At 40.6% G+C, this 10,042-nt stretch overlaps 1 protein-coding gene across 3 annotated transcripts in view; it reads right to left on the reverse strand.

The window, feature by feature from the left end:
* MARCH3 (membrane associated ring-CH-type finger 3) overlaps positions 1-10,042 on the reverse strand; it is a 114,874-nt gene that overhangs the window by 65,356 nt on the left and 39,476 nt on the right. The window contains exon 1 of one of the 3 annotated variants that reach the window (XM_025200408.1): positions 2,393-2,483. The exons of the other annotated variants lie outside the window; for them this stretch is intronic. The gene's annotated coding sequence lies outside the window, so the exon portion shown is untranslated. Of the gene's footprint in view, positions 1-2,392; positions 2,484-10,042 lie in introns of those variants that run through there. 3 annotated transcript variants of the gene reach the window in all.

The raw sequence follows: 10,042 nt of genomic DNA on the forward strand, positions 1-10,042 counted from the left end.
GTTTCCATCCCTTACTGGTAAGAGTTCTGATCTATTAATAAGAGCTATTTATTTCTAGACCTAAAACCAATCAGTTTCGTAAACCATTATTACAATTGTTGTGCCCTTTATGCAATTTTCTTTACCTTCCTTTACCTTTACAATCTTCTTTACAAAAAAAAATTAGCCGTATGTATGGATTAATGGCTATTTGACCCAATTACATATACAAAGTGTTTATTTTTGCTTGTCCTCCAGATGGCTGCTATTAACAAAAAGAATGCTATTTTTAATTTTAGACATTTACATTTTTAAATAATTGCATCCCAGGACACATAGCAATAAAATGCAAGACAAACAGAAAGGCTTGTGTGTTGCCAACAGTTTTCTTAAGCTGCAAGGAGTGTGGTAACTCAAGGCATGTCTATACAACCTCTGTGCTGTGCCAAGGAGGGCCGCCAAGAAATACATCCACCCACTCGATCTCACTCTACGCACACTCTGTGCATGTACACAGAGCCACTCTTAGGCTGTTTCAGGCATGCTTACCGGCATGGGTTCAGGGCTGCTCTAAACTGGCTAGGATGCCTCATTCCCAGGATTTGGAGTGTGTGAATGAACAGGCAGGACCTGTTCACAGCAGCGCTCCTGCCTGCCCCATGGAGGTAGTGTAAGCATATTATTAAGGGAATCTGGGATGGGGTAAGGAAATCTGGGACTGGGACTGGGACACCGCCCCCCTCCCCCCCCCCCATGTGCAAAACACCTCCCCTTCCTAACCCTGCGACTCCCAGGAGCCCTGATGGCAGGGCAGGGTGAGACAGCATGGAGGCCTGTGGCCAGTCTCCCTCCCCTGGACCTGGCTGGAAGTGGCCCTTCCCCACCACCACTAGCTGCTGCCTGGCCCCGCCACCCACAGCAGCAGGGCATGAGGCTGCCAGTGGTGGGCAGCCATCCTGGCTGAGGAGCAATGCCCAGCCCAGCCGCCTCCCCACCCCTCCACCCTTGCAGCCAGTGTTCAACAGGAGCTGGCCCAGATACTGCAGGAGGCAGCACAGCCTCTGCCTGTGGCAACTGAATCCAGGACTCTTGCTTCAACGTACACCAACTGGCCAGAACAGCCTATGAAATCTGGGACTGTCCCCAAATCTGGGATGTAAGGTCACCCTATGCAAGCAAGCTCTTCATGTTGCAAAGTGCAGCTGGCCTGTTGCAGTTGTGTCCAAGGTGACCAGCACCTGAAAGGGGACAGGTATTTTACGCCTCCAGCTAGAGGGATGAGTAAGCAGAAACCTACCCCAGCAACAAACTGTGAGATAGGATTGGCAGGAGAGTTTTTATAAACACAAACCAAACAAGGCAATGCAAAAAAAAAAAAAAAGAAGTGGAATAAACAAAAGCTCCCCAGCCTTGCAGATTAGGCCAGACCCAGTCCTCCAGATTAAGCATTCAGCTCCTCCTTTTTCTCTAGCAGCCTTTACTTCAGTGATTATCAACCATGGTGTCACAGCATCCTGGTATGCCATAAGTTTCTTTTAAGGATGCTGCAGGGTATTGCGTAATATTAGTATGGTTATGTGTGCACATGCCTACACAACTCACAAGATAAACAAAGGGATTTCAAATAGGAATCAACACCATTCAGACTTACTGCACTCTTTGAGTTCTTTGCAACAGAAGAATTACTCTATTCATTTTCCACTGAGTGAAAGCTAAGAGCTGGCATTTTCAGAGGGGTGGCTTGACTCTAATGAGACTGAGACTGCCTTAGTGTCATAATTCCTTGGACACAGGTTGGTCAGAAGAATGGAAAGAAAGAACCAGCCACGTGAGCTTAAGGCAATCTGAGATGATGTTACTCTGACATCACTTCCCTAAACGATAATCACTTTCAAAGTTTTAATCTTGAATTGAGGTTGCACTCTTTTCCCCTTGCCTTTTACAGTCAGAGTGGACAACAACATCCTGTCTAGGAGTCAGCCCTGCAGTTTGGGCATTGTGTTTGACTGCTCTGTCTTTAGATCCATGCATCTGGACGTTATCTACATTCTTCAGCTTTTTCCTACATAACCACTCTGAGCAGCAGCCCTTTTTCTCCATTTACACAGTTAATTCATACCCATGCCCTCCTCATTTTGCATCCACTTAGTCACTTAAACACTCAGCTTCAACCATTCGCCTCGACTTTACATCCCTGTACTGGATCCCCCTCCTCTAACTGATCATACACTTGATCTGAGCCTTCAAGAGGCCAAGAAGCGAATATAGCTTTACTTTTAAAGCCCTTTCACTGGCCTACCCTCCCACTTCCTACCATATCACCTTCTACATGATAAGAGATATTAATCCACATATTTGCTCTAGCAGTGATACCAATCCAATTGCTCCATTTGTCAAATTTTCACCCATTTACCTTTGTGCTTTCTCCAGCGTCCCCGAAACTGCAAGTTTTCCTTCAAATCCCTGTTTAAAATTCACTTCTGCTGCAATACCAAGAAAAGATCCACCACAGTTAGGCAGCTTCAATGAAACTCTGACTTTATTAAATTCAATGGCAGAACTGCACCCACTATTGAATTTAGTGGGTCTACAATTTCTTTCCTGGTTCTTTCCTGTCTCTTATCATGCTGATCTGAATCATTTCATTGTTATCTCTGGCCCCTCCCCTGCCTGTGTGTTGCAAGAAGTCATTTCTAGTCTTGCACTTGGTATGCTCTTCAGGGAAGGGACTTTTTTTTGCTTTATATTTATACCGATATGGTGCCTAGCAGAATGGATTTGGAAACTTTTTGCATTAGTGGAATACAAATAGTAAATTCTAATAATTGTACATGTACAGTGTAATCAGTTAAATTCCAGTCCTGTGCTTCATTTGGTTTTCATGTTATTTTATGCCAACACATTTTTATAGCTTTTTGGAGCCTGGTACACATTTGTATTCATAGACAACGCATGGGAGGGCATGTGCCTCCCCCCAGATCTCTGTGCCGACAGTGGGGTGCATGGCTGCAGTTTGGCTGGAGCCAGCACCCAGCAGCAGTGAGGGTGGTGGTGGCAGCGGCAGCACAGAGTTGTGCCCCTCCACTGTCAACACATACACATAGTCTGTGCTTACATTTTCAGCATCTCAAAACTTACACTCTCTCACTAGATTTATTTAAACGTATGAAATAAACTCTAATGTGGACACAAACCTCACGTACTAGTCTTTAAGCAGATACCACATTTTTTAACTATTTATTTGGACATGAGGAGTCAGAAAAATTATACTTAAAATAGAGCCACAACAATGGAGTGACTAGCACACCTCCATAGCGCTGAAGGTCAGCAATAAGAACTCAGGTAACAATCTGGCTGATTATGCAAGAGGCAGAAAAAAAAGCCAGCTCTGTCCTTTTGCTGTCCTGGCTCGCCAGTCATTTTGAATACCATTTAAATACCACAGGGGTAAGTGTTTTAGAGCGATGGCTAAGACACAATGCAAAGTTTCCATCAGTGAAGTAACCAGGTTGCCACCTGAGGGTAGGGAGTGTAACTATGGGGCTCCATCTTCTTGAAAGGGGCCCTCCTGGATGAGAAGGGCTATATCGTTTTCTAGCTTTATACAACCACTCCTCCATGGCAGCTGTTGTATAGCTGGCAATACAGCAACGTTTTTAGGGTTTCTGGATCCCTCAGTAGAAAGGACATTCTTCAAGGCTGACATAAAATGTTCCCTCGGAGTATAAAAGACTTACAGTACAAGTCCCAACTGCCAGATCTCTGTGGTCAGCTTAAACTCTGGTCTCCCCATAGCACTGCGATTACAATGGAGAATTCTGCTGGGCACCAATTTGTGTTGCACTAACATGGAAACACCACTTCCTCCTTTCTTCCCCCATTAGCTGCAGTGGCAATGACAAAGTTAGTTGCCTGCACACAGCCCAGCACACAGGAAGCCAGTGTTTGCTACATCAATATTTCTACATTTGATAATAAAAAGGAACTTATCGTTGCTTCAGACACACATCCTCATGGAATAAAAAAAAAAAATTAATTCTCAAAATACTGTCAGTAATTTGTCATGAGGTTTCTAAGAAGGCTGACAAAGCTTAAATTTAATAAGCAAAAGTATAGCTATAAAATAGTCCTTCATAAAGTATTCAGACCACATTGTCAAAGATAGATACCTAAAGTTAGACATGTATAGGTAAATGTACCATCCATACATTGATTAAGTGGCCCAATTTTCAGAGTTGTTGAGTACCCACAGCTCTCTTGCCTTTTCGAACAATTTGTCTTAACATTGTTGTTTTGCACATGCACGTCTTTTTACCTTCTCAGCCTAAGCTGAGAGGCAGAATTAGAAGGCAGAATTAGGCAGAATTAGAAGTTACATATCTTCCTGAGAATTTAAGAGTTGAAAAAGACGTGCCATGAAAAAAATTGAAGAGATGAGCCGCAGAATTGACTTAACATACTTATCCTGCTTTGCTCAAATGGGGCTCTTACTGCTACAACCAATGGCTCAAAGATTCCCCATTGTAACACTTCCACCCAACTATTGGTCTGGCTTGGGGGGAAAGCTATCTCTAATTAGAGGTCCTAGAGAGTAGACCAGGAGGTGATTAAAAGTACCTACACAGGAAGGTTATATCTGACATTAAAAAACCCTTTAACACAACAAATAATAACATAACAAGATCCAATGGCCAGAAGCTGAAGATGGGAAAAATTTTAATTGGAAACAAGCAGCACAATTATGAGAGTGAAGATAAGCAGCCTTAGGCCTAGATTACCAAGGCATGCGGTAGATTCTCCATCGCTTGGAACGTTCAACTCAAGATTGAATCTCTCAGAGACCTGCTCTGGTTCAACCACAACTCACTGGGCCCAAGAGTATTTACTCATGTAGCAGGGAAAAACAGTTCCTTCCGTTGCACAAATTTGTGGGTGAAATTTTACAGCCTGTTTTACGTAGAATTTCAGAGCAGGTGATCAGAGGGATCTCTTCTGGCTTTAAAATCAAATCCAAGTGAAGACAAAACGTAGTCTGGGAGGACTAAACCTACGTTCTTGGCACTTGATTTCAGCACACATTACTTCAATATGGAGAAATGAAACAACACGGTCGATTTGCAGAAAAATATTTTGGTAAAAGAGCTCCTGACAAACATGTGAAAGAAGCAGACTATGATGTCAGTAATTCAGTCACAAGATTTTAAGGCCCCCCCACCGGGGAATGTTTGACTGTGACCTGACCTTATCCATAAGTAGCAGATGTAAGAACAGGATTTTTGCGGTAACCCTTTTTAAACTGACAGAATATTTAAGGACATCCCTGAAAGCTAGCTCCTCAACTGGCTTTTTACTTTCCTAATTATCTTTAGGAACTTAGAGTTGTGTGTACAAACACACAAATAATACACAATTAAAATCTGTAGGAAGGCTGATATACAGCATGGTACTTGCTTTTCTGTCTGGAAATCCTGACAAAACATTAGTTTCATAGGTTGAACTGGGTCAACAGTATATTCGCATGACAGATACACAGCTTTTTAATGTCTAGTTAGCATCTTATTTTACGACTACATTCAGTTTTATCAGCATGTCCAGAGCTTTGAATGGTTTTGATGGGACCGAGACTGATGAAGGATCACCTCAGCAGTAGTAATGCAGCACTCAACTTACATAATTTAGAAATAAAAACCAAATATCTAGAACCTTATTTGCTTGCTTACACTTTTACCTTCCTTCTCAGATTACTACAAAAAGCTTATTTAAAATCACAGCAATAAATATAAACAGTAATTCTGCCTTGCACTTTCCATAAAATTACAGAAATTGCTTTCCAATTGCAATTAAGGTTTCCAAAAGCCACATGGAGGAAAGGACTGCATTTTGGGCACTACTTTTTAACCAGCAAGTTCAAGTGTTTGGGCAAAGCTCAGAGCAGTTTTGTTTAACTTTGTGAAAAGCCAAAATGAAAAATACTCAACAGATTGTCTGAAAAATCCAAACAAAACCAGAAATACTCTATGTGCGCACCTGTATGAAGTTATATTTATGTAGAGCTATGTGAAAAAAGGACTTTTCCCCAAATGTCTTCAGTTCATTTTGTGTAATTTCACTTTTCCATAGGGCTATGGATATCTTTACCATACTCACGTAACAGCACACATAGGTGCCAACTCAACAAAAAATCAAGCAGATGTAGAACAGCCACTGTTGACTTTGTCTTTTGTTATAACATGATAACACCCTATATTATCCCCATAATCTGGCATTATGTTGGGATAGAAAAAAAGAGGACCTAATTTAGTATGACTGCATGACATTTTACTGGAAGAATTTCCCTCACCCTTCTTTCACAGGTCTGATAACCAAGTCAAAGTGGATTCTCTTGACACTGCTGAGCCCATGGCATGGATTCAGGTAGCCAAAAATATGGAGTGACAGAAAGTTAAAAATTGGAAAATGCACCTTGAAAAGCTGGATTTAAATTTTTCACTGACAGCTCTGCAACAAAATATTTCATGCCTAAATTAAACTGAATTTGCAGAAAAATAAACTTGATTATATGGAGAGGTTGTGAACTAAACATCTAGCCTTACGGTGGGCATCATAGAGGACAGTCTGGTTGTCCTCTATCCTCTACTGATACGAAACACAATGCCTTTATGTCCTCTGTTTTTCTCATTGGGTGTCGTATCAATAGAGAACAGGGGACAGAGTAGCAAAAAACCAGACTGTCCTCTATGATGGCCACCCTATCTAGCCAGTTTGCACCCCGCCCCCGTTTAAAGATATGTTTAACATGGTCTCTTTTACAGCTGTGCAGATAGGGACAGCCAGTACATGGCAACAGAAATTTTAATCTGCTTGAGTGTAGGCAACAACTGTGTGGCATTTATACACATGCCATATACCATTAATATTTATCTCTCTGCTCTTCCCTCTTGAAATTGTGAATACCACAAGTACTGCAAATTACAATTCTGTTTTACAAAGACACTACATATACTTTCACAGCGCATCTTTAATTTTGACACGAACATTTTGTATTGAGATTTCAACCCTTAATAGGCTTCTTATAAAAGTAATTTCTGCTCCTCCTAAATAGGTTCTCTTCACAGATTAGCTTTGCATATTGTGTATTACATGTTTTCCACTTAATTTGGTGCTTTTCTATTTCTAAGCATAAGAAAGTCTTTTAAAAAGAACAAATGTATTGACTTAAAATCTGTTACTCTGCCCAAATCAGTCACATATTTACTATTTGAAAATCACTGTAATTTAAGGCAAATCAAGATAGACCAGATTTTAGACCTCAGTTTTGATTCACTCTTTTTCCTTTCCTTTAAATATTAACTGGACTGAATGGAGATTATACAACAGGCACTTTTGTGTACCCTGTTAAGTAAGTGAACTAAAAAAAGCCCAACCGCCCCAAAATATCTTTTTCCCTGGTCTCTCTAAATATTTTTCGTGCTGGCTTATTATAAATAAAAAGCACCTTAATGTTGGGAAAACACAGTTACCCAAGACATTTGCAATGACTGCTTGAACACATAATGCACATAAAGATTACCGCATGTAAACGTGTTCCCCTGAAGCTCCTCAAATGGAACAAATTAGAGAGCAACCAATAGGCTACTTTGCTTTTCCAACAAACACAAGCATTTCAAACATAAAGTCTAATTGCTACACAAGCTACTCTACCATTTTTAACTCACAGATGTCTTGCCTAATACCTCAATGCACTTTGTTATATGGGCTTCAAAAAGGATCTGAATGATGCAACAACGGAGCACATTAATCTGATTGGGAGCATAATTGCCTTTAACGTTAATACAAGTTAGATGCATCCATCCAGAACCTAGAAGGTCTCTGTGCTGCAAGCATACAGTACACTCTGGTTAATTTGCTTGCAGGACTATTCCACCCTATGGTTTAATTTGCCATTGTTTCAATTTGTATCCTTGCCCTCAGGATCAGTTGCTGCTAATTGTTCACTACTGGATAATTCGCCATTATTTGCATTCCCCTTCGAGCAGCAAATTAAACCAGCATTTACTGTAAGAGGGAAAGGAAAGATTAAGAAGTCTGTTATACTGTTGTATTATTTTAGTAGAGATAGTTTTGAATGGCTTTCCATCTTTGTAGATTTTCATCCTGCTTGTGGGGTCACAGTCATCTAAGTGTTTACAGCTGCCCACCATCCTATTCTGAAGGTCCCCGCTTCTGCATGCAAAGCCCCATCTCATGCTATCCATTAACACTGCAATTTTTCTTTCAGCTGAAAGGGTTAGACGTGTGACATCCATTAAGAACGCTGCTTTGTGGCACTGCTGGCAAGACTGCCATAAAAAGGAGAGAGACAACTGCAGCACTCTCTGGCCTAGGGAATAAGTGCATTTCTTACAACAGAAGACATAACATTCATTCATTTTCATTTCTAACAGAAACAAAAAGCACCCTTTCCACATGCCCGAAGTGTTTTATAAATCATTTAAAATATCAAACCTTACTGAATTTGTTGCACAAATAGTGGTCCAGTTACTCCAACTCATAATAAAATCAAATTGTCCAGTTTGAGCAACAGATATATGTAAATTCTACACTTCATTTCAAAGCCTCAATCTCTGTATACACTTCTTCTCCAAAAATGCCCAAGGGAAAAAAAAGATAATCTTCATGACATATTCTGGAACAGGTTACTGGTACCTAGTATTTTAACTAAAGTAGCTGCAGTCCCAGTTGGGTCCTACCTTGCTAGATGCTGTAGATCACAAAGGTAAATTGGAGATTATAAACTCATCCTGAAAAATAAATATGCATTTATAATTGGGCACTATCTTTTCACTGCCTCTTTCTGAAAGGAAAAAGCTCCAAAACCTTCTAATGGAGGCACTGCAAGCCATGACACCCTAAATAGAAAAAGACTGCATGGAACATGGCAGCTGAATGTGTTTATCTACCTGAGTTTCATAAACAAGCAAATTACAGTAGAAAGTGAGTTTGTGCATTGGGACTGCAGACTTCGCTTTCCCGTCTGCTATCTTCCCTATAATCTAGAAGCTGAGCCAGCATAGATGGTAGTAACTTATATAAGGTACCTACAGCTGCATGACCTAGATGCCAAGCTCTGAAGTGTATGTTCCCGCAATAGAATGAATATGTGCTGAGCTGGTATTTTGTCTTGTCCATTGTGACGGTCTTGAAAACTACTCAGTTGTGTTGTGCTAATGAAGTATGTTGCCTTTGTAAATCTTTTTTCTTGGACTATATAAACTTTTTTTTTCTTTTTCACTGTAAGACAATAAACTTGTTTTACTTCTTCATATGGAGTTAAATTCATTTCTATGGCCGAGCTCTGGCTGGCATGGGGATAGGCCTCAGAAAACTAGCTCCCAACCCCTAAGCAAATGTGTGCATGTCTGAAGGAGAGGACTGCTCTGGTGTTTTTTTCCACTCAAATGGACCATAAAGGATAAGCACAGGTAAGTAGTAATCAGCTATGTTCCCTCCCTAGTTTTTTCCTCCTACATTACATCTTCAATGCTAGAGTTGCTATTTAAGGAGCAGCCTCTTATACCAATGTTCAGGCGAGTCCCATGGCAAGAAAATTCCTTGTTGGAATTCTTGGTTGAAAATCAAACTCAGGGTATCCCATGCAATTTCAAAATCTTCTACATCACCTTTTTCGAGAAATACATATATGAAACTGCAGGTCATAATCTTAAAACATTTGTTTTAATTGTATTAACATAAGCTCAAAGCATCTCTTGTTTAAACTTATCTGAACTTGCAAGATGGACTGAATTAGTGGCTGGATGGGAAACCCTCACCCCTCAGTAGAGCAAGAAGCAGGGTTACTTTTGTAAAGTATAAGGGGCAAAGTTCTGTTTCAGGTCTTCACTCCTGACGGTCAAAGAGCATGGCACTTTCAGAAGAACAGGGGTATTAACCTTGCTGTTACAGCTAATCCTCAATTTACATGATTACTCTCCTCTACCATAATTTCCCCTAGAGACTAAACTTGATATGATATTCTTACTCATTTCCTGTTCTACCCTGCTGA

The sequence above is a fragment of the Alligator sinensis genome, unplaced genomic scaffold, assembly GCF_000455745.1.
Source record: "Alligator sinensis unplaced genomic scaffold, ASM45574v1 scaffold227_1, whole genome shotgun sequence".
NCBI lineage: Eukaryota > Metazoa > Chordata > Crocodylia > Alligatoridae > Alligator > Alligator sinensis.